General features: G+C 40.5%; 1 protein-coding gene across 2 annotated transcripts in view; it reads right to left on the bottom strand.

The window, feature by feature from the left end:
* Positions 1-26,589, bottom strand: part of Ca-alpha1D (Ca[2+]-channel protein alpha[[1]] subunit D) — a 1,069,984-nt gene that overhangs the window by 757,854 nt on the left and 285,541 nt on the right. The window contains exon 2 of one of the 2 annotated variants that reach the window (XM_067140589.2): positions 11,994-12,070. The exons of the other annotated variant lie outside the window; for it this stretch is intronic. The gene's annotated coding sequence lies outside the window, so the exon portion shown is untranslated. The remainder of the gene's footprint in view (positions 1-11,993; positions 12,071-26,589) is intronic. 2 annotated transcript variants of the gene reach the window in all.

The raw sequence follows: 26,589 nt of genomic DNA, 5'->3' as shown, positions 1-26,589 counted from the left end.
CCAAACCCCTCGTAAAGTCGTCTGTCTGCTGGAAATGCCTCCGTTGACGGCGGCCTGGCATTCTTAGCTATACACGTGTACTGTGGCACACGACAACACGTTCTACAATGACTGTCGGCTGAGAAAGCATGGTACGAAGTGGGCCATTCGCCAACGCCGTGTCCCATTTATCGTTCGCTACGTGCGCAGCACAGCGGCGTATTTCACATCATGAGCATACCTCAGTGACGTCAGTCTACCCTGCAATTGGCATAAAGTTCTGACCACTCCTTCTTGGTGTTGCATTTGCTCTGTCAGTCAGTGTAAATGAATACGTTTTTCTCGACTTGAGATAAGACTGTCTCTCACATGTACAGTTCTATGTTGCATGTTCCAGAGTTAGCTCTGCCAGTAACCTGGACATCTTAGCCCCAAAATGCAATACTACAACCGTGGTTTGCAAGGAAGTTCTCGGGGAAATGAAACCCAGTTTTTGGTGATTTTTTATGCTTTAGGGATTTTCATATAATGTCATAGTGCAGTACCGATGAACGATTACTTTTAATGAAATTACGATATCCATGCGAGCGAAGCATCTGGTAACATCTAGTACTGTATAAAGTGAAATATTCTGGTACTAGTTATGGCAATAGATGTGTTCATTTACCAATAATTAGAACGACAATCTCTAACACATTATCGGCCTTCTTTCATTATAATACATCAATTTTTCTACATCATTCCATCAATAGAAATTCAGGTGTTTTTTGCACGAAATAAGTTTTTTTAAATTTTTCCTTCTCTTTTCATTTCTCCGTAAAGAATGACTAAGGAGTGCACGTGTAGGAACTGTGGGTGTGGCCAGGGAATAAGGAGTGTGAGGGAGGAGTTGGAGAGTTTGAGAGAGGTAATTATGATTCTCTCAGAAGACAGGAAGGAAGGTAGGCTTGGCTTGGTTGCTGATGATGCTTGGTGTTTTAAGGGGCCTAACATCGAAGGTCATCGGCCCAGGAAGGTAGACCTCCCTCAAGCAATCTACAGAATACAGGAGGATAAAGGAGGGATGGGAAAGAAAGGGGGAATTGTAGAAAACAGACTGTTTAATATTTTAAAGGGAAGGAGATTTCAGGATAAGGGCTGTATTCAGGATCAGAATTCAGGACAGGTGTCTGTCAGAAATCGGCACGAGTCACTGCAGGTAGAACAACAGAGGGAAGATGAGGAACAAGAACTTTTGCTCAAAAGTGTGGAAGTAGCAGCAAAAGAAAAGGTAAGAAAGGGAAATGTGGAGTAGGGGATAGGAAGGGAGAGGTGAAAGAGGCTCATAGGAAGGAGAAACGGAAGGAGTAAGCAGCTTCTGCAGCTGTCAGGAAAGATACGGCTGACCAGGAGGGGAGCGGATCAAATGAGGCGGGTAGGGTTGAGGCTCTGGCCATTGTTAGACATGCGGGGAAAGTGTGTGGAGGAAAGGGAACGAGGGTAGAGTGCTTTTAAATAATGGCTTTACGTCGCACCAACACAGATAGATCTTATGGCGACAATGGGATAGGAAAGGGATAGGAGTTGGAAGGAAGTGGCGTGTTCTTAATTAAGGTACAACCCCAGCATTTTCCTGGTGTGAAAATGGGAAACCACGGAAAACTGTCTTCAGGGCTGCTGACAAGGGATTCGAACCCACTATCTCCCGGGTGCAAGCTCACACCTGCGCGCCCCTAACCGCACGGCCAACTCGCCCGGCAGGGTAGAGTGTTATACAGGAATTGGGTTGAGGAAGATGTTGAGGAAAGTATAAGGGAAAGAGGAGGGAAATGAGAAGGTGATAGTGTTTCACGTTGGTAGCAACAGCGTAAGGCCAGCAGGTATAAGTACCAACATAGTTGAGAATGTGTGGGATCTGACAAATGCAACATGAGTTAAGTATAAGGAAGCGGAGATTGTTATCAGTGGAATACTGTGTAGGAGAGATACTGACTGGAAGGTGATTGGGTATTTAAATGAGACTATGGAGTGGGTATGTGGGAAACTGGGAGTGAGATTTCTACATGGGTAGGAGATAGAGATCTGCACTCAGATGGCCTTCACTTAAACCGTAGTGGAACGTATAAGTTAGGAAATTTGTTTAGAAGGGTTATAGGGAGGTACATTCAGGGAAGCGGGGTGATCTAGGGAGTGGTGATAAGGATACAGGGTTCTGTAAGTCAAGTAGGGATGACATAAAAGTGTTAGGGTTGAACTGTATAAGTTTTGTATAGAAAGGAATACAATTAAGTAATTTAATAGATATAAACTTTTTTTTTTTTTTTTTGCTAGGGGCTTTACGTCGCACCGACACAGATAGGTCTTATGGCGACGTGAGATATAAACTTACCAGATATTGTACTAGGAGTCGAATCATGTCTGAGAAATGGCATGAAGGATGCAGAATTTTTCTCAAGGAACTGGAATGTGTATCGTATAAATAATATAGGAATTGTAGGAGGGGGAGTATTCATTCTGGTGAAGAAAGAATTTGTAAGCTACACAAAATAAAAGATGACGGAGATGAAATTCTAGGTGTAAGGCTCATTTCTAAATATAATAGGCAACTTGATGCCATTGGAGTGTACAGACCGGGAAAGGTTAGCGCAGACGTGGATTCAGAATTATTTGATAAGATAATCAGCTATGTGGGAAACGATATGGAAAGGAATGTGATTGTAGCAAGAGATCTCACTTTACCAAATGCCAATTGGGAAGGTAATGCGAACGAGAGGAAACATGAACAACAAATGGCAAATAAATTAATATGGGAAGGATAGTTGATTCAGAAAGTGATGGAACGAACCAGAGGAAGTAATATTCTGGACGTGGTGCTGGTGAAACTAGATGAGCTCTATAGAGAAACCGAAGTAATAGATGTTATTAGTGATTATGAAGCTGTCTTAAAAGGTCTTAAAGGTAGGACTATCAGGCAGTACCATATCTATATATATATATATATAAAATAAGAGTTTTGTCTGTACATTGCTCAGAATTTGAAAAGAATGGTATTTCTGTATCGGTCATGTTCACAGTAACAAGAAAATGCATTTTTTACTTTTCCGTAATTTCTGTCTGTCTGTCTGTCTGTCTGTCTGTCTGTCTGTCTGTCTGTCTGTCTGTCTGTCTGTCTGTCTGTCTGTCTGTCTGTCTGTCTGTCTGTCTGTCTGTATGTACACGCATCACAAGAAAACGGCTGAAGAGAATTTAATGAAAATCGGAATGTAAAGTTGGGTGATGAACCGCTACAATCTAGGCTATAAATTATTTTAATCACGCTGAGTGAAAAGGTAGTTTAGGGGAAGGCCTAAAATTGAATTCTCAAATATTCATATTATTAGCAGTCCTATCGATAAATATTACATAACTAAAGTTATACGGAATTAAATTTCACTTACTTCATACATTGTTACTGTACCGGCTTTGATAACACAGATATTCATGAATTTGTATTTTTGTTGCCAAGTACATATCAACGCCGAGCCAAGAGAAAATGGGTTAACAGAATTTAATGAAAGTCAGTATATAGAGTCGGGGAATAAGAAACTACAGTCTAAGTTATAAACAATTTTATTCGCCCTGTATGAAATTGTAGTTTAGGGGAAGGCGCCTAATTTTAAATACCGGTACCTATGTTATTGGTCCTATCGAAAAGTACTACATAACAAAAGTTATAGAGAATACAATTTCCGACCATTTATGTTTTATTCAATTTTACCGTACCGACTATGATAAGAGTGGTATTTTAGAGTCGGAAGAAAACTAAATATGAAGGCCTACAATATTGAAAGCGCATAACATCGATCAACAATAACATTACATTGACCATTGTTTGTGGTGATGTTCTTTGTCTCTTATGCTGCCGCTCAACTCCGATAGATGGGATTACTACTGCGTATCGAGTATAACAGCCTGACTGAATATTGGCGGGAAATAGCCGGTGAGTTAGAGAACTTTCTTCTTTAGCACGTAATTCCTCTGGTTCATACATTTTCTGATACCGTACTGCTGGTACGTAACTCACTGGTTCATCATAGTATTCCAGCTATTCGATCCTTACTCCGACGCGCTGTTTTGAATGAGCAGTGTGCACTCTTAAGGCAGAGACTCAGTAGTAGTAGTAGTAGTAGTAGTAGTAGTAGTAGTAGTAGTAGTAGTAGTAGTAGTAGTATGACCTGGTCTAGAATTACAATTTAAGCATATTCCAAATTATAGAACCACAATTCACTAAATAACTTAAAATTCAACCCTGAGAGGAGCCGTTTCTTAAAAAGAGCTTCTTCCTCTTCACTTTTATTAAATTCTACATTCATTTTATTCAAAATTAGCAGTGAAGAAAGGGTTTCTCCTCTGGCTTGTAGGAAAAAATTGCCTCCGCGTCAGATAGATTCTTCCGCCGCCAGTGTAGTGAATTGAGATTTTCCGACACATCTGGTACTCCTAGGAAACTGATTAGCAAAAGGGCATAGTTTTTGCCCTGGGACTCTCCACTATTCGAACCCACCCTTTCAGGAAAAAGACTAATGGTGTTCAAGGATCACGGCTGTCTGCAGCCTGGTCATTCCACCTCTGGAACTTTGGACTGTTAGATCGGCAGCGTAGTACTGTTCATTAAAGTGAGAAACTGTGTGGTTTTTCATTTGATTATTTCATGTGAAATCATTGCTTTTACTCGCGCCATTCCTACTGACGTCATTGTAATGACCTATGTTCATTTCAGTTGGGAAAACCACTAAGAGAGTCTTTCTGAGGATGTAAAAAGGCAGGTTGAGAGTGACTGTCTGCCATTATAATGCAATTTCCCAACCTGATTGTGACAGATGGTAGGCAAGCGGGCCTACCATTACAATGAATATTCCCTAACGCAGTCTTCGTTTATGAGAAAAGACGTTTGGTGATTTCTCCGTCGTGTTTCCAGGGAAATGTTAAAAGCTATGCAATTTAATACAGTCTTGCTCACAACGTGTACAATACCTAACCTAGAATTTTGTATACAGTGTAGAATTCCGTAGCGAAGCACGGGTACATTAGCTAGTGGCTGATAAAATAAGTTATGAGGGAATTTTTAAAAGTAACTATGATCGGTGGAAAACGGTAAATAAAAATGTAACAGACTCTGGGATGGGTTTATACCAATTGTTGAGGAATGTGAAAACAGTTTCGTACCTTTAAAGATAGTAAGGAATGTAAAGACCCACTATATTTTATTATAACAGAGAAATAAAGAGATTAAGAAGCAGGTGCAGATTGGAAAGAAATAGAGTTAGAAGTGGCCGTGGAAGTAAGGAGAAATTGAAGGATCTTACTAGGAAACTGACTCTAGCAAACAAGTCTGCTAAGGATAACATGATGGCAAGCATAATTGGTAGTCATACAAATTTTAGTGAAAAATGGAAGTGAATGTATAGGTACTTCAAGGCAGAAACAGAATCCAAGAAAGATATTCCAGGAATCATTAATGAACAAGGGGAATGTGTATGTGAGGATCTTCAAAAGACAGAAAATATTGAGTCAGCAGTACGTAAAGGTTGTTGGTTACAAGGATAATATCCAGATAGATGAGGTGGAAAATACTAATGAAGTATTAAAATTGACCTATGATAAAAACGACATTAAATAAGATACAAACGTTGAAAAGTAGAAAAGCGGCTGGAATTGATAAGATTTCTGGAAATATACTAAGGATAATGGGTTGGTATATACTCGTAGTACCATATCTGAAGTACTTAACTGATTATTGTTTGAATGAAATGTGCCGGCCCCTTGGTTTAGGGGTTGTGTGCCTGCCTCTTACCCGGGGTCCCGGGTTCGATTCCCGGCCAGGACAGGGATTTTTACCTGAACCTGAGGGCTAGTTCGAGATCCACTCAGCCTATGTGATTACAATTGAGGAGCTATCTGACGGTGATATGGCGGCCCCGGTCTAGAAATCCAGGAATAACGGCCGTGAGGATTCGTCGTGCTGACCACACGACATCTCGTAATCTGCAGGCCTTCGGGCTGAGCAGCGGTCGTTTGGTAGGCCCAGGCCTTTCGAGGCTGTTGCGCCATGGGGTTTGTTGGGGTTTGAATGAAAGAGCTATACCAAACGAGTAGACAGTTGCTATAGTAGCCACTGTGTGTAAGGGAAAGGGTGATAGACATAAAGCTGAAAATTACAGGCCAGTCAGTTTGAGATGCATTGCATGTAGGCTTTCGGAAAGCATTCTTTCCGATTATATTAGACATGTTTGCGAAAATAATAACTGGTTCGATAGAAGGTAGTTCGTGTTTACGAAAGGTTATTCCACTGAAGCTCAACTTGTAGAATTACAGCAAGATATAGATTATATCTTAGATTCAGGAGGTCTAATGGATTGTATCGCGACTGTCCTATCTAAGGCATTTGATAGGGTGGATCATGGGAGACAACCGGCAAAAATTCTTGCGACTGGACCAGACGAAAGAGTGACTGAATGGGTAGCAATAATTCTAGAAATTATATCTCAGAGAATTAGAGTAGGTGAAGCTTTATATAACCCTGCAATAATTAGGAGGGGAATTTCTCAAGGCCGTATTATGGGACATTTATATTTTCTTATACACTGCTCACAAAAAAGTATCACAACTTTCTTATGAACTAGCGTACACAGATGCTGTTTCACAACCTTGGTGATTCATAGGGATTTTTGGTTCATCCCTTGGTGACATTAACGTGGTGGAACATTGAATTAAGTACATAATCCTCCAGTCGTAGCAGTTATCTTTGTAAGCACACCCCAAACAGGAGTGGTTCGTGTCGTACGGCATGGTCTGTCAGTGCTTATTGAACTGTCTTATTGGTAAGCAGCACAGGCAGGGTAGGGCACAAGACAAGGGAAGGCTTTTACCTTCAGAAAAAGTATTGTGTGCAGTAACCCTCTTTCAGGAAGGATGTGGCAGAGCGGCTCGGAGTGTCTCAACCAGTCATCTGCAAGCCATGGCAGCGATATCAAGAGCTACACAATCTCAAACGGTGACCTGATTCAGGGAGAAAACTGAAAACAACACCAGTTGAGGACCGATTTCTTCGATTACAGGCCCTCCGAAATCGCCGCAGTACAGCCAGGAACTAAAGAGGTGAGCCAATTAATGCATATGAGACTGTCGTCAGCACACAGACAGTCCGCAATAGACTAAAGGAAGGTTAGCTCAATTACCGAAGACCGCTTAAAGTGGCCCGATTTGTCCCTCATCACCGAAGATGCCGTCTGCAGTTTGTACAACAGCATGTAAACTGGCATCTCCAACACTGTACTCCAATATTCTTTGCCGATGAGTCCATATTCCGGCTTTCTGAGTCAGATGGTCATATTCGAGTCTGGCGGCATCAAGGAGAAAGAAATTTGCCTTGCAACGTGCAGGAAACAGTCACTTACAGTGGCGGATCAGTGATGGTTTGGGGAGGAATGTTTTTGAACCACAGAAGTGACCTCGGAATACCAATATAGTTGGTCCGTTATTGGACATTATAAATTTTCCAGCTAACTCATTCGAGACAATTATTTCAGGTTCCCTATGGGAACCAACATCTATATCAAGTGACCTTGTAGACATTCTGGAGCGATTGACAGCTGTACGCTACATTGAAGAGGTTCTGGAGAACCATGTACTACCGATCGCAGACAATATTGGGCAACATTTCACACTAGTGCATGATGGAGCCACTTGACATTCTGCTATGGCCACCAGGGACTTCCTTGCAGCTGCTGGAATTCAAGTAATGGACTGGCCCGCACGAAATCCCGACCGGAATTGTATCGAGCATCTGCAGGATCAACTTGGTAGGCGTATCCAGAATCGCCCACAGCAACCCCGCACACTCGAGGACCTGACAGCAGCATTATTAGAAGATGGGGAGCCATCCCCCAGGATGCCATCTGGAGGCTTATCAGAAGCATGCCACGCCAGTGTGCTGCTGTGCTACGAGCCAGAGGAAGGAACACAGTGTACTGAAGAGTGTTAAGTGTAAGTTTCAGTTTGTTTTGAGTTGCATTCAAGAGCAGTGATTTTCGGTTTCGGACCATTGTGTCTGTTTGAGACAATCAAGCGTAAACGTGTGTCTATTTTATGTTGGTTTTTGGTTTCTGTACAAATAAATGAAAATGTTTTGGTTATGTATCATCTACGTCTGCGAAATAAAGTATTACAGCAAACCATAAGTTTGATACCTTCTTTTATGAGCAGTGTATATATAAATGATATGAGTAAAGAAGTGGAATCAGAGATAAGGCTTTTTTCGGATGATGTTAGTCTGTACAGAGTAATAAATATGTTACAAGATGGTGAGCAACTGCAAAATGACCTGGATAATGTTGTGAGGTGGGCAGTACGCAATGGTATGACGATAAACGGGTTTAAAAGTCAGGTTGTGAGTTTCACGAATAGGAAAAGTCTTCTCAGTTTTAATTACTGCGTTGATGTGGTGAAAGTTCATTATGAGAATCATTGAAAGTACCTAGGTGTTAATATCAGAAAAGATCTTCATTAGAGTAATCACATAAATGGGATTGTAAATAAAGGGTACAGATCTCTGCACATGGTTATGAGGGTGTTTAGGGTTTGTAGTAAGGATGTACAGGAGAGGGCATATAAGTCTCTGGTAAGATCCCAACTAGAATATGGTTCCAGTGTATGGGACCCTCACCAGAATTAATTAATTCAAGAACTGGAAAAAATCCAAAGAAAAGCAGCTCGGTTTGTTCTGGGTCATTTCCGGAAAAAGAGTAGCATTACAAAAACATTGCAAAGTTTGGACTGGGAGGACTTGGGAGAAAGGAGGCGAGCTGTTTCGAGCTGTTGTAAGTCGTCAGTGGAGAGAAGGCGTGGAATGACATTAGTAGACGAATAAGTTTGACTGGTGTCTTTAATAGTAGGAAAGATCACAATATGAAGATAAAGTTGGAATTCAAGAGGACAAATTAGGGTAAATATTTAAATATTCGTTTATAGGAAGGGAAGTAAAGAATTGGAATAACTTACCAAGGGAGATGTTCAATAAATTTTCAATTTCTTTGAAATTATTTAAGAAAATGCCAGGAAAACAACAAATAGAGAATCTGCCACCTGGGCGACTGCCCTAGGGACAGATCAGGATTGATTGATTGATTGATTGATTGATTGATTGATTGATTGATTGATTGATTGATTGATTGATTGATTGATTGATTGATTGATTGATTGATTGATTGATTGATTGATTGATTGATTGATTGATTGATTGATTCGTATATTTGTTGCTCTCCCCTCTAAGTAACCACAAAAATGGTTCTAATATACAAAATTATTTGTCTTTCTTAACAGAAATAAAGTGTCCTCTAAATACAGGAGTATATTCTGCTATTAAGAGAGATTTTTACCAATAATGATATTTGTTAAAATCACAACATATCGATGGGTTACTTGTAGAACCTCGTATTTCCCAATGCTCTTCCTACCCGTCATATCCCTTCAGACTGATCACGCCTCCCAGTCATATATTTATATGCAGACCATCAGAATAATTTTCGTTGCGTTCATTTTCTTATACCAATGTACAAAGGAAAATGGACCTTACCATATCGTATTGTAGTGATGTTGCATGCATGGCGAATTTGCGGACTCCAACAGTATAATGTAATTAAGATTCATTTTCCTTGGCACAGGAGCATAGGAAAATGAACACAACGAGCATTGTTCTGATGGACTGCATATCCATATGTGACTGGGAGGAGTGACCATCCTTAAGGACAATAATGGATAGGAAGAGCATTGAAAGATACGCGGTTTTAGAAGTAAGCCCTCGATATGGAGAGTCCTAGAAAATTAAACAATTTTTTGAAGATTTCTATATTTAATGAATTGAAAAATATAATAGTCTCTTACGACATATTCTTTGAACTAAGTACATAATTTCCAGAAAAATATTTTTTTCGTATTCGTGTTCATATTGAATTTTACTGAAAGTTGTAAATATAGTAAAGAACATTTGGATTTTAATGGTTAAGACATTTAAAATTAAATGTTAGTAAGGGAATTCAATAGTCAATTCAACAATACTGAGCCTAAAAAATCATATCTCCTTAATAATGCGGTTATTTGGGAATAACTAATGTTACAGTTTTCGGAGAGGCTGTGGTGCCAGAATGGCGTCCCCAAGGTGTTCCTTTACGTGCTAGTAAATCTACTAACACGGACCTGAGGTATCTGGCCACCTTCAAATACCACCGGACTGAGCCACGATACAAAGTGACAGCTTGGACCATATTTTCTTGATTATCAGTTGAGGACTCCATCATAAGACACTACCAATAACTCCAATATCTACATACTCTCTGGCCAGCCAGCGCTTTCTCGATAGGCTCAAAGATTTTAAATATCTGCATGAGCTATGATTATACTTTTCTTTTTGCCATCTTCTGTAGATTTCATCGCTGCGCGAGCAATATTGCGTATCTGACAATGCTCTTCCTATCTATTACTATCCGTAGGTCTGGTCATGCCTCCAAGCCGCATGCGGATGTGCAGTCAATCAGAACAATTTTGTTGTGTTCATTGTCTTATACCGATGTGTAAAGGAAGATTAACCTTGCTGCACCGCACTGTAGGAATATATGCTTGTATGACGTATTTAGGCATTCCTACATTGTCATATATTTAAGGCTCATTTTCCTCTACACATCGAAAATGAAAATCCGCAGCCTGTTTCCAGTCATTTGACCTGGTCAGGAATATAATGAATGAAACCCCCATCTAGTGGTGAGGATAGGTATTGTACCAGCTGCCAAAGCCTGTCGCACTCCTCTGGGGCAATGATTAATGACTGACCGATGGAATGAAATGATATTGGAGTGTGTTGCTGGAATGAAATATGACAGGGAAAACCGGAGTACCCCGAGAAAATGTTCTCCCGTCCCAGCTTTTTCCAGCACAATTCTCACATGAAGTGACCGGGATTTGAACCACGGGGCCCAGCAGTGAGAGTTCGGAGCACTGCCGCCTGAACCAGGGAGGGTCGCATTTTCCTGTACACATTAGCATAGGAAAAAGAACACAACGAAATTTGTTCTAATGGACTGCATATCTACGTGGCTAGTAGACATGGCCGGTCTTAAGGAACAGAATCGGTAGAAAGAGTATTGTCAGATACGCGGTATTGCACGTGCAGCGACGATATGCTGCTGTAGTGTAGGACACCACGTATCGCTGCAGTACAGAGACTACTACTCAAGTAAGCTGCCCCTTAACCGCATACTATCCCGTTACTCCTCATGTAAGCTGCCCCTTAACCGCATACTATCCCGCTACTACTCATGTAAGCTGCCCCTTAACCGCATACTACCCCGCTAAACGATCACGATCGTACTTACTCGTTGTTTTACGTCACTCCTGATATCGTCACCATATCCATTTGTATATCAGCAGTAGCTTAGATGTTAGAGCGTAGGCTTTCCGAGTAACGGTGATAGATTCGATATTAGCTCAGTGCAGTGATATTTGCAAGTGGTTAAATACGCCAGCGTCCTGGTGGAAGATTTAAAAAAAAATGCTATTTGTTCCGGGCGTCGACCTAGAAAGGTCTTTTGCCCCTAGGTGGAAGATTTACTATCAAGTACCGTAACATTGGTGGGACGAAATTCTCCTTACCAAGGCGTCTCCATAAACAGTAAAAATAGTTAGCGGAATAAAAAGCCAATATTATGCTTACATTTACGCAATGGTATTTCTTGTTATCTAAATTATTGAATGACCCTCGGATATAATATCAAATTAGTCGTGCATTACATTTTTGAAAATTTATGAGTCGACTTTGAGTCAACTGTAAGGTAAAGAACTTTTATTACGAGGACCTGGCCTAGTGCTATCCGAATGAGTGTACTATAACATAATTTGTACTAGTTCAATACAACTTCCTTCTATTAATTCCCAGTTTTCTTGTATAAGAAGAGAATATCCCCTGCATCCAAGTAAAATCCGTTTAGAAATGCACTTCAACTTACATGCTTAAATGTATGCTGTTTTACAGTTGTAACGGGAAGCTTCCCAGGATAATTACTTAGCGTACTGGAATTAATACCTGAAAAGAAACAAGAGAAAATGTTACCACAATATTAAACAATATAAATATTAGTGTTAAGAGTTGTATTTAAAAAAATATGCTAAAATGTATGGTGTTAAACAGATCTAAGTGGAACCATTTCGTCGCAGCGTGGGCAATATCACGTGTTTGAAAATGCCATTCCTCTTCATTATTTTCCTTAATACTAGTCACGCCTTCCAGCCATATATGGATATGCAGTCCAGCAAAACAATTTCAGTTTTTTTTTATTTGCCTATGCTCACATGGAAAGGGAAATGAACTTCACCGCATCGCACTGTAGGAATGTATACTTGCATGACGTACTTACGCACACCTACAGTATAATGTATTTAAGGTTCATTTTTCCTACCCTGGTATTGCAGCTAGAATGTTTAAATTTCACGACGATATAGTTTGAAGTTTGCGCTACAAAGGGTACTTTGTTTTCATGTGCCGCTCTAGCGAGAGAAGCCTAAACTACGAAATAATCATGGCGCGCATGTCACTGTCGTCCACCTGTGAAGAGCAGCGAAGTGTAATTCGATATTTGTCGGCCGAAGGGTATACACCGAGTGAAATTCACAGGGACATGCGTGACGTGTATGGGGATGGCTGTCTGGAGCGTACAAATGTCTCCAGGTGGTGTGCATTCTTCCAAGAGGGCCGTGTGAACTTTAGTGACTCGCCACTTTCCGGGCGGCCAGTAACAGCTTCAACTCCGCAGAATGTCCGCACCATTGAGGCAGCAATTTTGAACGACCGGGGTGTGCACCTGCGAACCTTATCGCAGACGTTCAACATGTCCTATTGTACGGTGTACGACATTGTTCATGACACGTTGAAATTCCGTAAAGTTAGTGCTCGTTGGGTGCCTAAGAACCTAACAACCACAAGGGCCAAAGAATGATGACAAGCATGGATCATTTACCGCGTTACGTCGCATAAGGGCATGACTTTCTAAAGGGAATCGTGGTGATGAGTCGTGGGCGTACCACTATACGCCCGAAACCAAACAACCTCTATGGAGTAGAAACATGCTGGCTCCCCAGTACGAAAATAATTCAAAATGGCTCATTCTGCTATGAAAGTGCTCGTGACAGTGTTTTGTGACATGTTTGATGTGTTATTGGTGGACATTGCTGAAAACGAGACCACTGTGAATGCTGCAGCCTACAATAAAACTTTGATTAAGTTGCGTCGTGTCCTTCGTGACAAACGCGCAACATAAATGTTGACGGTGTCATACTTCTTCATGGCAATGTCCGTCCACATGTTGCTGCTCCTGTTCGCGAGAAAATCACCACGTTTGGGTGGGAGTGCTCCAGCATCACCATACAGTCCTGACCTGGCACCGTCGGACTTTCATCTGTTTGGTTAAATGAAGAAATTCCTGCCCGACCAACGCTTTGTGACAGGTGCGGAAGTGAAATGAGCAGTCCGCAGATGGCTATACTTCAATCAAACGGACTTCTACGAACAGGGTATATTGAATCTGGTACCATGATGGGAGAAATGTGTTGGGAAACCTTTTGACTATGTAGAAAAAAGGTCAAAGATCGTTTGTGATTTGTTTGGTTCTGGTACATATTAAACTTTTTGGGAAACATTATTGTGCGTTACTTTACGATCTGTCCTCATATAATGGGTAGGAAGAGTATTGTCAGATACGGGGCACTGCTCGCGCAGCGACGATTTGGTGGTACATACGGGGAAGTCAATGTAAAGAAAATAGGCTGATAGCTTTTCTCTTTCACCTTCAGTATTGTGAATGTTATATATAGGGTTACTTTGCTTAATAGCTAACAAAGAATTTGGTGAGGTACAACCAATAAAGGAGTTAAAAAATGTGTACTTTTAACGCTAAAATCCTTAATAGATTGTGTTAAAATCTCAGCAGTTCTAGGGTGGAATTATTAATGTGCTGCAAACGCTAAAATCCTAAATAAATTATATTAATGTCTCAGCAGCTTTGGGGTGTAATTATGAATGTGCTGCATCTGCCCTTTTTGGACTTGAAGCTCAGTAAACAAACCATCCTTAATAACTTTACTCAACAAGAAAACAAAATAAAAGAACAGAAAACAGGAAACAGAGAATTTTAGAGTTCTCTTGCCTTTCATACTCACTTTGCTGTTCACTCAAGAAGAGTATAAAATAACAGTAACAGAGTAAATGTCTTCTCAACGTCTGAATCTCCGTTTCTGATTATTGTATTCATCCACTTGCACATTAATTTTAATATTTTCTTGTGTACGTCTTTCTTTCATGACTCATTCATTTTTTTCATTTGGTCACATCATTCAACAGAAAAGAACGAAAGAAGGAAGTAAGGAAGGAAGGAAGGAAGGAAGGAAGGAAGGAAGGAAAGAAAGTGTGATGTTTACATAGCCTGATTGATTAATACAAGCCACGTTTCGTTATTTGTCAAAACAGTAATTACTTCGTTCTGTAAATGTCTTGATACCTAGGTACATTATTTTTCTTAAGAGTGGTCACGCCTCCCAGCGACACATGGATATTTAGTCCATCAGAACAATATTCGTTGTGTTTATTTTCCTTTCCTTGTGCACTGCACTCTAGGAATGTATGTTTGTGGACTTATTTACGCACCTCTGCAGTACAACGTACTTAAGGTTCATTTTCCTTTACACGTTAGCAACGAAAATAAACACAACGAAAATTGTTCTAATGGACTGCATGTCCTTATGTGGCTGGAAGGCGGGACCAGTCTTAAGGAAAATAATGGATAGGAATAGCATTGTGTGATATAACCTTTTACGCAACAGCGACAAATTTTCGTCGAGTTCATGTTCCTATGTGATGTGGAAAGGAAAATGTTACTTAAATGCTCTATACTGTATGAGTAGGTAAACACGTCATGCAGACGTACATTTCTACAGTACGGTTCGGCAAGGTTCATTTTCCTTCACATACTCGCATAGGACAACGAACGCAACGAAAATTGTTCTGATGGCCAGCGTATACATACGTGGCTGGGAGGCGTGAACAGACATAAGGAAAATAATGGATAGGAAGGGCATTGTGGGATTCGAGGATTTGCCGGTGCAGCGACTATGTTATTATTACTATTATTACATTAGTACATCAACGACGTCATCAGATGTCCTTAGCTTGCTCATTTTTACAAATCTCGTCAATTCTGCCCATAGTCAGTAGTTCCAATGAGGGATACTATCGACACTTTCTAAAAGAGCATTCGACAAGCTCTGAATGACAAAGGAAGATGGTAGATAAAGATTTCGTATTTGATTTACGATTCCTCGTGTCTCTATTCCTTGTTTGCTAAGAAAGTTACTTTTTCAAATAGTGCAAGACACGCTGTTATCCTTTCAACGACATTGTAGGAATGAATTTTCTACCATGATCGCCGTACTGAAATGTATTACAGTTGTACTTTGTATTGCAGTGAATTGCTAAACATGCTCTTGGATTTTCGTATCACTTTTTATGCCAACTTCACCTTCATAACACGCATGTTCTGAAGCAAACTTCAGAGCTCCACAAATTACAGGAAACTTTCTCACATAAATAAGCGTTACGTAGAGTCAGGAACGTGGAAAATTCCAGAGGCGCCTACAAGCACATTTGGTACGTACCACGAAGTCACGTTTCAAATAAACCTACTGTAAGTAGCGTGTGGTCTAAATCTCCTGAACGATCCGTTCAATGAAATATTCGTCCAATCCTGGAGCCTTCTACAACCATGTACACCGTGTTCATAATAAACACATTTGTCAATGATTATAAGGCCGGAAATCTCGAAGGGCACCGTACGGTTTCACCAGCAGTCGTAGATACATCGGGCGGTAATGAAGAGACGTGTAGGCGGTGTCACCTAATATTGGTCTCTAGGGAAGAAACCTTACTTTTCTCCACAATTATTACCGAATGCAATAATTTACAGTTATTTTCTGACCTCCCATACAGTGAAGAGACCCTGCATACCGATACAGCATCTTCTGTTATTTTGTTCTTGCTTATTGGTAGCGTTTTTCGTCACCTGTGAGGAAAATGTCTATTGCAAACGTTCGTATTGTCTTATTGTGAAAGTTACTACTATTGGATTTCGGAGTGTCATCGATTAATGTTTTATTTCCCTGTAAGACTGCAAGACTATTATAGATCATTCCATGTTAAGAAAACAGTATTTCTCTTTTGACAGCAAGGTTGCCATATCGAACCGCTATACTCAACTGCATCGCAAGGAAACGGCGTCACGAACATTTGTGAAACTCAGTATTAAAGTTAAAAGGACAAGAAGATAAGCTGAAAATGAAGGACATTTTACTTTTGTTTCTTCCTGAGCCTCATCCATAAAGTTAAGAAATTACTGTGTTAATGTTAAAGGAATTAATCGCACACGTAGGTATCCAGTAAATTTCCAAATTATTTGCAATTATGTAAGACTAGAAAAAAATGTCGTAGGTACGACATCGTAACCGGCATTAAACCTTAAATTATTGTGTTTAATATATTTTAATTAGAGTTTATTTAATTCTAAATTATCTTTTATTAAACGTTAAACATCACTAATACATGGTTTCCCTGTAAATATGTATTATAAACTTTGTATAACCTCAAATACGTATTGTGTATAGGTTTAACCTCAAAATCCACATGGTAGAAAGCGGTAGAAAATTCCATAATGTTCGTATGTTAGACTTATTTAACTATAATTTGGTACACATGAAGGGTTCTGGAAACTTACTGTAAGGTTTTATTATCCAGATACATGTACAGACATTAGGAATGTTGTAGAGATTTCCATGTGTATTGGTAAACAGTAAACGAATGTTCGAGTATCAGTCAGGACTCAGTCAGGTTGGATTCGAAGGCAAGTGATGGACTGCGAGTGACTGTTGGGCTCCGAGGCGGAGTCGGTGAGTTCAAGAGAGAGTATGTGCAAGTCAGTACTGTTGATATCTGTACTTGTCAGAATCGACTTCAGGATACTCCACTATTTTTTTTTTGCTAGGGGCTTTACGTCACACCGACACAGATAGGTTTTATGGCGACGATGGGATAGGAAAGGCCTAGGAGTTGGAAGGAAGCGGCCGTGGCCTTAATTAAGGTACAGCCCCAGCATTTGCCTGGTGTGAAAATGGGAAACCACGGAAAACCATCTTCAGGGCTGCCGATAGTGGGATTCGAACCTACTATCTCCCGGATGCAAGCTCACAGCCGCGCCCCTCTACGCGCACGGCCAACTCGCCCGGTGATACTCCACTATTAAGAGCTGCAGTGTCACTTGCTAGTATGTATAATTGTGTGTTGTAACTTACCGTGTAAATAAAGAAGTGAACGTGTTCTCGTGTGATATTTATTTACGTAAAACAAAATCGCATTGCAGAACGATAAAAACAGATAGGGAATCTTCCCCTGGGCGACTGTCCTAAATGCAGATCAGTGGTGATTGATTGATTGATTGATTGATTGATTGATTGATTGATTGATTGATTGATTGATTGATTGATTGATTGATTGATTGATTGATTGATTGATTGATTGATTGATTGATTGATTGATTGATTGATTGATTGATTGATCACATAACACTCACTCAACACAAGTACGAGACTAAAAAACATATGCAGCAGATAAACCGATGACTTCTCTACAACAGCAATAAGCTGCCAGCGAGTCACAGAGTAACGGATTACGCGTTTCATATACCAGAGCGACACAGAAGGAAAATGAAGGAAGACAACAAAACGATGGCTGTTCTCGCTATTGGGCTCCTACCGTGCGAATGTGTTTATTAAATAGAAGAGCTTTAGTAGTTATTTTAATAAGGCACTGGCAAAAAATGCCTCATAATATCTCCTTACTTTTATAATAGAATATAAAGTACATTACAATATCCCTTACTCGCGAGAAATTATGGGCGTCTAAGAGGGGGTGGGTTCACTCCTTGTAGGCCCATCAGAGCAACAGTGTTTTCTTTTAACATGGAATTATCTTTAGAATAATATCAGGCGAGTAGACTAGTGATGTGTACGTATAATGTATTCAGTAACTCAGTATTGGATTACAACTTAAGTTCCAAAAATCATACACTCAGGTAAATAGAGGTGTGATAGCTGAGTGGCACTATCACTGGTTTCTCAACAAGGCGATTGTGGTCCGAATCTCAGCCAATGCACGTGGATTTTTGTAGTGAGAAGTCACGTCATTATGATTTGGATTACACGCAAAACTGGAGGTCCCATGACTATGATCGTATCATCAACAGTCATGAAAAATTGCAAGCTTGCTTAATCAAGTAATCGAATATCTATTATCGCTATTTGCATAGATATATTGGTTCTGTTGGTAATGTTCGGTGACATTGGCAGCAATGAATGGTCTGTCATATCTGGTTGTTCGGGACCAAATTTACATATCTTCAACTGTACTGGGAAAATGGATGACACGATTTCCTGTTGCTTTCCTTACATAGCTTCTCAGTCCTACACATCAGTCTGCCAAGCCCAATAAAACTCACTCGCTAACAAGCTATAAATTCACACTATTCATTAAAGGGGTCGACTTCATGAGGACCAGCATCGCTCACACCTCAGTCATTTTCATGTAGTCACGAAGTACAGACTGAAACAGGCCTATGAGAGTAATATATTTGTTGTAGAAGTAAGATATTTCTTGTAGCCCATACCAGAAGATATAATGAAATGTAAACACTACATCTCTTACATTCTCTAGATTAGACATTCAAATTTTCAGAATCATTTATCGTTAAGACTACAGCTGACACTCACGTCTTCATGTAAAAATACTTCGAACATTTGAAATGATATCATCGCTGCACGAGCAGTACCCCATATCTGATAGTAGGCCTACTCCTCCTGCCCATAATGTTCCTCAAGACTAGTCACGCCTTCCAGCCACATCTGGATATGCTGTTCATTAGAATAATCTTTGCTGCATTCATTTTTGAATGTGAATGTGTAACGGAAAATGAACATTAAATACAATATAGGCCTACTCTAGGATTGCGTAAATACATCATGTAAGCATACATTCCTACAGTGCGGTACGGTAAGGTTCATTTTCCTTTACACATCAGTATAGGAAAATGAACACAACGAAAATTGTTCTGATGGACTGTATATCCATATGTGGCTGGGAAGCGTCTTCAGGAAAATAATGGATAGGAAGAGCATTTGTCAGATACTCGGCATTGCTCGCGCAGCAACGATATGCCCCATTCGCTTCTGTTAGCATACTCCTGTACAAAATATTACTACTCTATGGTGGGTTACCTGAGTACAACTCCTCGCACGGTGCAAATTTAATTTTTGTATGTAATAAAGAAATGAATAGAGATTTAGTGACTTCGTTTCTCCTGCCTTTTACGGGACTACTGTGTTTGATAAAATGAAAAGAGCCTATCCGAAGATAATTAAGAACACATATGAGTAAATGAGCTAAAATTAGCAGGATAATAGTTTATAATGGAATCCGCTAATCATGTAAAGTTAACAGGAATAGCAAAAGAGGGCTGTATATTCCTGTGATACAAATTTCTGTTATATTGTATTCCTTGTGTACGTTTTGATAATATCCTTGAAAAGAAAAATTAAAATCTCGTGATTTTAGGAGCCAACAAAAGTTAAAGGAACTAGGTCACTATTGTGAACATAATTTAAGTCGAAATGTAGAAAAGCACAGTTTGATAAAATGACCAATATCAGGTATTCTTCAGACAATAAAAGTACATAATAATTAACCGTCCCTTCTCCTTCCTCCATATTCCAAGGATTTAATAAAATTCTGCTTTACAGACCACGGAACATTTCTTCGCTGCTCGAACAATACCGCGTATATAACAATATTCTTCTTTTCTTCTTCTTCTATCCCTTTTCCCACAACTATGGGGTCGCGAGTGTGAACTGTATCGCACACGTGGATTTGTCCCTGATTTATGGCCGGATGCCCTTCCTGACTCCAACCCTGTATGGAGGGATGTAACCACTATTGCGTTTTTTTGTGGTGGTTGGTAGTGTGATATGTTGTCTGAATATGAACAGAGAAGTGTTGGGACAAACACAAACACTCAATCCCCAAGTCAGAAGAATTAATCAGACGCAGTTAAAATCTCCGACCAGGCCGGGAAACGAAGCCGGCACTCTCTAAACCGGAGGCCTCAACGCTGACCATTCAGCGAAGGAGTTGGACACATGACATACCGCACCGCACTGTAGGAATGTATGCTTGCATGACGTGTTTACGAACTCCTACAGTGTAAGGTATTTAAGGTTCATATACCTTTACACGTAAGCATAGAAAAATGAACACAACGAAAATCGTTCTAATGTACTGCATATCCATATGAGGCTGGGAAGCGTGAACGGTCTTAAGGAACATCATTGATAGGAAGGGTACTGTCAGATATGCGGTATTGCTACCGCAGCGACGATTTACTCTAAGATTGGTTCAGACTGACAAAAAAGTACATCAACGACTTCACATCCACTGGTACGTTACGACTGAGTTAAATTATCAAGATGATCAAAGTCAATAATATTTCCATAGCATATTTTATTGTACCTTGTGATACATTTTATGAGTGTGGGATGATTTTGATTACTAGCACAGTGTGCGTGTTCAATCGATTGATTCTCATGATCACCATTTGGGATTTTATCTGCGCACATTATGAAGCAATCATTACACTAGCAGTACTGATTTGTTATTTCAATTACCTTTCCAGAACTTGTGATTATTTAATTGTTTAAAACAGGTTAGTTGTGACCTTTAGGAAGAACACACCGTTGTCAAGGGCTCTTGATCTTCTTCCTGGCCTCTGGCACATGCCTTGTGGCGGTAGGTAGCGTGGTGTTTTGTGCGTGAATTAAGAGGTTTGCACGGAGACGAACGCATGCATCCAGTCCCGTGTACCGACGAATGTACCAGACGCGGCTAAAATCCCCAGTCCCACCGGCAACCGAATTCGAGACCCTCTGATAGAAGGGCCTGTACGCTGACCATTCAACCAAGGAAACGCACTTCAAGATTCCTTCATCTCTGTGCTTTTAAAAAGCAGTAACGTATCGTATTTAAAAAAGCATTACTGCCCAGGCAATCGATATTTCTAGGCTCGTACTTCATTTATTGCAGTCTATGGATTTTACGGTATTTTATTTTCACAAATGATCTGTTGCTGTGGGGTATCTGTTATGATTGATCTCCATTTGGTGCTCTTTAAAGAAGATTGTTGTTAAAAAACTCAAACTTCGTGTTAATTTCCCTATTACTAGACACTATAAGTAACCTAGGAAAAAGTTTAAATTACAGAAAAAAATTGTAAATTACAGAAAAAAAAAATTGTCTGTTTAGAGTTGATGTGGGAGCCTCCGTGGCTCATACAGCAGCGCGTCGGCCTCTCACCGCTAGATACCGTGGTTCAAATCCCGGTCACTCCATGTGAGATTTGTGCTGGACAAATCGGAGGCGGGACTGGTTTTTCTCCGGGTACTCCGGTTTTCCCTGTCATCTTTCATTCCAGAAACACTCTCCATTCTCATTTCATAGCATCCATCAGTCATGAATAAATCACTTTGAGAGTGGCGACCCCATCGGACTATTAGCCTATATCTGCTTCATTCATTCCATCCCTGACCCGGTCAATGACTGGACAACAGGTTGTAGGTTTTCATTTCATTCAGAGTTGATGTGGAGACTGTCTAATAACTTCCGACCGTTGTTCAAGAGTCTCTGATGTGGTTTGTAAAGTGAAGAGTGCAGTACTAAAGGAAGCTATACAGCACACACTGAAAGAATGAGATTTTGTGTTCCAGTTTTCAGGCAAACTGTACCTTCGCTAACCTACTGTAGAAATCTCTGGTAGAGGAGGGAAAGACGTTCTCATCTCCCGTCAGGAAGTTGAAAACATTAGAAACGTCCACTTCCTTCCTATTCTTAGCCCCATATATTAGTAACCTCAGCACTGTATGTATTTGAGTGGTTAACAGGAATGCCCCAGGAATTAATAATCATTTTAGGTGTAGGCTGAGTGAACTTCGGAGTCATGGCCTCTTCAGAAGTGGATATTTCGTTAGTAAACTAGTTGTTCAATCGGTATGAAAGAAGTTAAATTTGATGTTCAACACGGAACCAGAAGTACAGGTCTCTCTTGCTCCGTATAACTACTGCACTGAATGCAGAAAAATGATTTAAATAATTATCTATATCCATATTTGTTGTAACAAGACACCAGCTGGTGATACTGTTCAGAATGTTCTTGATCGTCAGGATCTGTGGAAACTGACCATTTGGACCTAAAGAAATTACTAGGATACCGTCTAACATTTGGATTTACAGGCCTTATGGACCCTTGCTCTTCGGACCGATAGCTGTTTTCCAGGGTACATGAATACGCGCGAGTTTTCAGGGCGAGAATCCACCACCCTCGACTAGAGTCGCTTTGCATATCAGGTAACCGAATGTAATCTAATCCAGACCATCAAACTACGACAGAGCTAGCACTCCAACACGAAACCTCCCAGACAGGAGCGTGATACATTAGCCTCTAGACCAGAGGTGCTCACGCTGGGCATTCCGTCCCGCGGGCACCAAGCACTGTAAGTGGGTGGGCTGAGAGGCGATAAGCGTATGCTACGTCTCAGGCCACGCAGTTTGGGTGAAGTTCTCCCAGTCACTCTCGATCACTGCAGCGATGCCCGAGTTTGAAGTGGAGGTAGAAAATAATGAAAGAACGAGGGCAGAAATCCACGTTATTTTCAATTTATGTTGTAAGAAATAAGTTATTTATGTCCGTTGTAGTTTATCGAGGGCTTACTTCTAAAACCGCGTATCTTTCAATGCTCTTCTTATCCATTATTTTCCTTCAGGATGGTCACGCCTCCCAGCCATATATGGATATGCAGTCCATCAGAACAATGCTCGTTGTGTTCATTTTCCTATGCTCTTGTGCAAAGGAAAATTAACCTTAAATACATTATGCTGTTGGAGTCCGTAAATTCGCCGTGCACACAACGTCCCTACAATACGATATGGTAAGGTACATCATTTTCTTTTGTACATCGGTATAGGAAAACGAACACAACGAAAAATTATTCTAATGGACTACATATAAATATATGACTGGGAGGCGTGACCAGTCTGAAGGGATATAACGGGTAGGAAGAGCATTGGAACATACGAGGTTTTAGAAGTAAGCCATCGTTATGTAGTTTGACCGGATACAATAAAGAATTAGGCCTACAATCTCAAATATATTTATAATGTTCGTAATGAATTACAATTTTCACTATTACATTTTACGAAGTGCTTTAGAAAGAGTTCTTGTATAATACGGAGTTAAGGGGGATAAGCTGTGCCTTGTGTTGTTTGGTTTTAAATTATCTGATAAACTCACCAATCCAATCATGCTAACCGTGAATAAAGTCAGTGAGGTTATTTAGAAGGCATACTGTACATATATCTGGTACATACATTTATATTGTTGTTGTACTTTAATATTTGATACTAAATATCCATGTCCTCACTCGCGATGAAACTCACTCTCGCCATTATCACCGGACGCCTGTTGAATTTTAAATACTATTTTCAGAAATTCAGTGAACGTGGAAAGTCACACAACAGTACAACACTGTGCAAAATCATTGATGCATTATGTAATTATATTACTTTTTGCTTAATGAATAACAGGAATTTAGTTTTTAAAATGGAAATACTGTTATTCCCATCCAAAGAAATTTTAAATCGTAGCTTGTACACTTAAACCCTGTACCTTTGCAGATTGTAACACAAAAATTATAACGTGTCAGTTTTCATTGAATAAATAAATACCAAGAAAATAAAAAAAAGTGTTTATATCGAGCGCAGTACAAATCAAATCGGAATATCCTGAAGAGGTCAGTTTTGTTGTTTTTGTTGCGATTATAGAGTTATATTTTAAATAATGTACCCCAATCAGCACTTCGCCGAGTAGTGGAGGAGAGCTTCGTTATCACAATCGAACGTCAATGCTTCCTCTCTTCCCTGCAAAGTGTGTTCATTCTCTCGCTTCACTGTGACGTATGCTTCTTACGTAAGCTGTCCGCATTTACGTCGCGCCAGCCCGGCCGCACTGGGCTAGCCTCAACGGGCCCCCAGCTGAGCACCTCTGCTCTAGGATAAGTAACCTCTAAACGAGCGTTCACTAGAGAACTGTCCTTCTGTTGAATCGGAGCATGACCCTGGAAATTGAATATACGGTAAAAAAAAGATGTACTAAATATTGATAACGTCGTTGCGCTTACGAAAACCGCTATGTGATAAGATTGTGGGAGAAATACTGACCCGCAGCACAAATATCATAAGAGCAAGAATTCACAGAAATTACTCACACAAGTTTGCTATTTGTTTTACGTCACACCGACACAGATAGGTCTTATGGCGACGATGGGATAGGAAAGGCCTAGGAATGGGAAGGAAGCGGCCGTGGCCTTAATGAAGGTACAGCCCCAGCATTTACCTGGTTTGAAAATGGGAAACAAAGGAAAACAATCTTCAGGGCTGCCGACAGTGGGGTTCGAACCCACTATCACCCGGATGCAAGCTCACAGCCGCGCACCTCTAATCGCACGGCCAACTCACCCGGTGTTATTATTATTATTATTATTATTATTATTATTATTAATGATGATGTTTAACGTCGCACTGACTCAGATAGATTTTCGGCGATGATGGTATAAGAAAGGGTAAAGGTTTGGAACGAAGTGACCGTGACCTTAATTAAGGTAAGCTGTAACCCGAGTATTCGTCGGGTTTGAATTGAGAACTACGAAAAACCACCTTCAGGGTTGCCGATAGAAGTGTTTGAAGCCAATATCTCAAAGATTCAAACTTACTATCACATGGCCCGAACCGTGAAGCGAACTGTCATGGTATTGTTTACATTAGAAGCCAACGATTTAAACAGACTGATTGATTTGCAGACAATGGAGACAAATGATTGAGTTTCAATAGCACCACTAACATTTGATTAACAAAAATTATACATTACGGAGCATAGGTAAGATTTCGTTCTACATTAAACTGTTCTTTCCATAATGAAATAGTCAAACCAAGAAAGAATCCCAACTTTATACAAAGACATGACGGCTATTGATTCGAACGTGCAACGGACAGAACATTTTCAGTCTTACTCAATTCACGCCATATTTACAATATTAAGTATAACTGAAGATCAGTTTTTGTATAAGGATCTTTACAATAACTCTTAATTTATTATTTTAAAGTGAATGAACAGTAAGCCGCACACTTTATTGGCATGACAAACACTTTCATAGAAGTCGACATTAACGCTACAGAGTCTCTTAGGACGACATAATATCATCACCATCACCATCACCACCACCACCAACAATAACAACCACAACAACATCATTATCAGAGAAGTCCCTTTGCTTACGTTCACATTTGTTATATTCCAAATTTCATCGTTGTAGAAATAATACCGGGTATCTGACAATGTTCTTCCTACTCATTATTTTGCTTACGACTGACCATGCCTCCTAGCCACATATGGATATTCAGTCCACCAGAATAATTTTCGTTGTGTTCATACGTAAAAATGTAAGGGAAAATTAAATACTATATACTGTAGGAGTATATACCCCGCGGTGTAGGGGTAGCGTGCCTGCCTCTTACCCGGAGGCCCCGGGTTCTATTCCCGGCCAGGTCAGGGATCTTTACCTGCATCTGAGGGTTGGTTCGAGATCCACTCAGCCTATGAGATTACAATTGAGGAGCTATCTGAGGGTGAGATGGCGGCCCCGGTCTAGAAAGCCAAGAATAACGGCTGTGAGGATCCGGCGTGCTGACCACACGACACCTCGTAATCTGCAGTCCTTCAGGCTGAGCAGCGGTCGCTTGGTAGGCCATGGGCCTTCAGAGCTGTTGCGCCATGGAGGAGGGGTAGAATTGCGTAAATACGTCATGCGAACGTACATTCCTCCAGTACGGTACTGTAAGATTCATTTTCCTTTACACATGGACATAACCGAGCTCGATAGCTGCAGTCGCTTAAGTGCGGCCAGTATCCAGTATAGGGAGATAGTGGGTTCGAACCCCACTGTCGGCAGCCCTGAAGATGGTTTTCCGTGGTTTCCCATTTTCATACCAGGCAAATGCTGGGGCTGTACCTTAATTAAGGCCACGGCCGCTTCCTTCCCACTCCTAGCCACTTGCTGTCCCATCGTCGCCATAATACCTATCTGTGTCGGTGCGACGTAAAGCAAATTGCAAAATTTGCACATGGACATAGGAAAATAAACACAACGAAAATTGTTCTGATGGACTGCTTATCCATACGTGGCTGGGAGGCGTGATCGGCCTTAAGGGAAATAATGTGTAGGAAGAACATTGTCAGATACGCGGTACTGTTTCCGCAGCGACGATTTACTAACTTGTAATTTCTTCTCTACCGCGATGTGCATCGCAGAAGTGAGGTCTGGCCCTGCATGGTGCAAGCAAACGGGCAACATTTA

Source organism: Anabrus simplex, chromosome 2 (genome assembly GCF_040414725.1).
Source record: "Anabrus simplex isolate iqAnaSimp1 chromosome 2, ASM4041472v1, whole genome shotgun sequence".
In the NCBI taxonomy this organism is placed as follows: Eukaryota; Metazoa; Arthropoda; class Insecta; order Orthoptera; family Tettigoniidae; genus Anabrus; species Anabrus simplex.
Note: the sequence above shows the minus strand (reverse complement) of the source record. Positions and strands in the feature narration are given on the sequence as shown.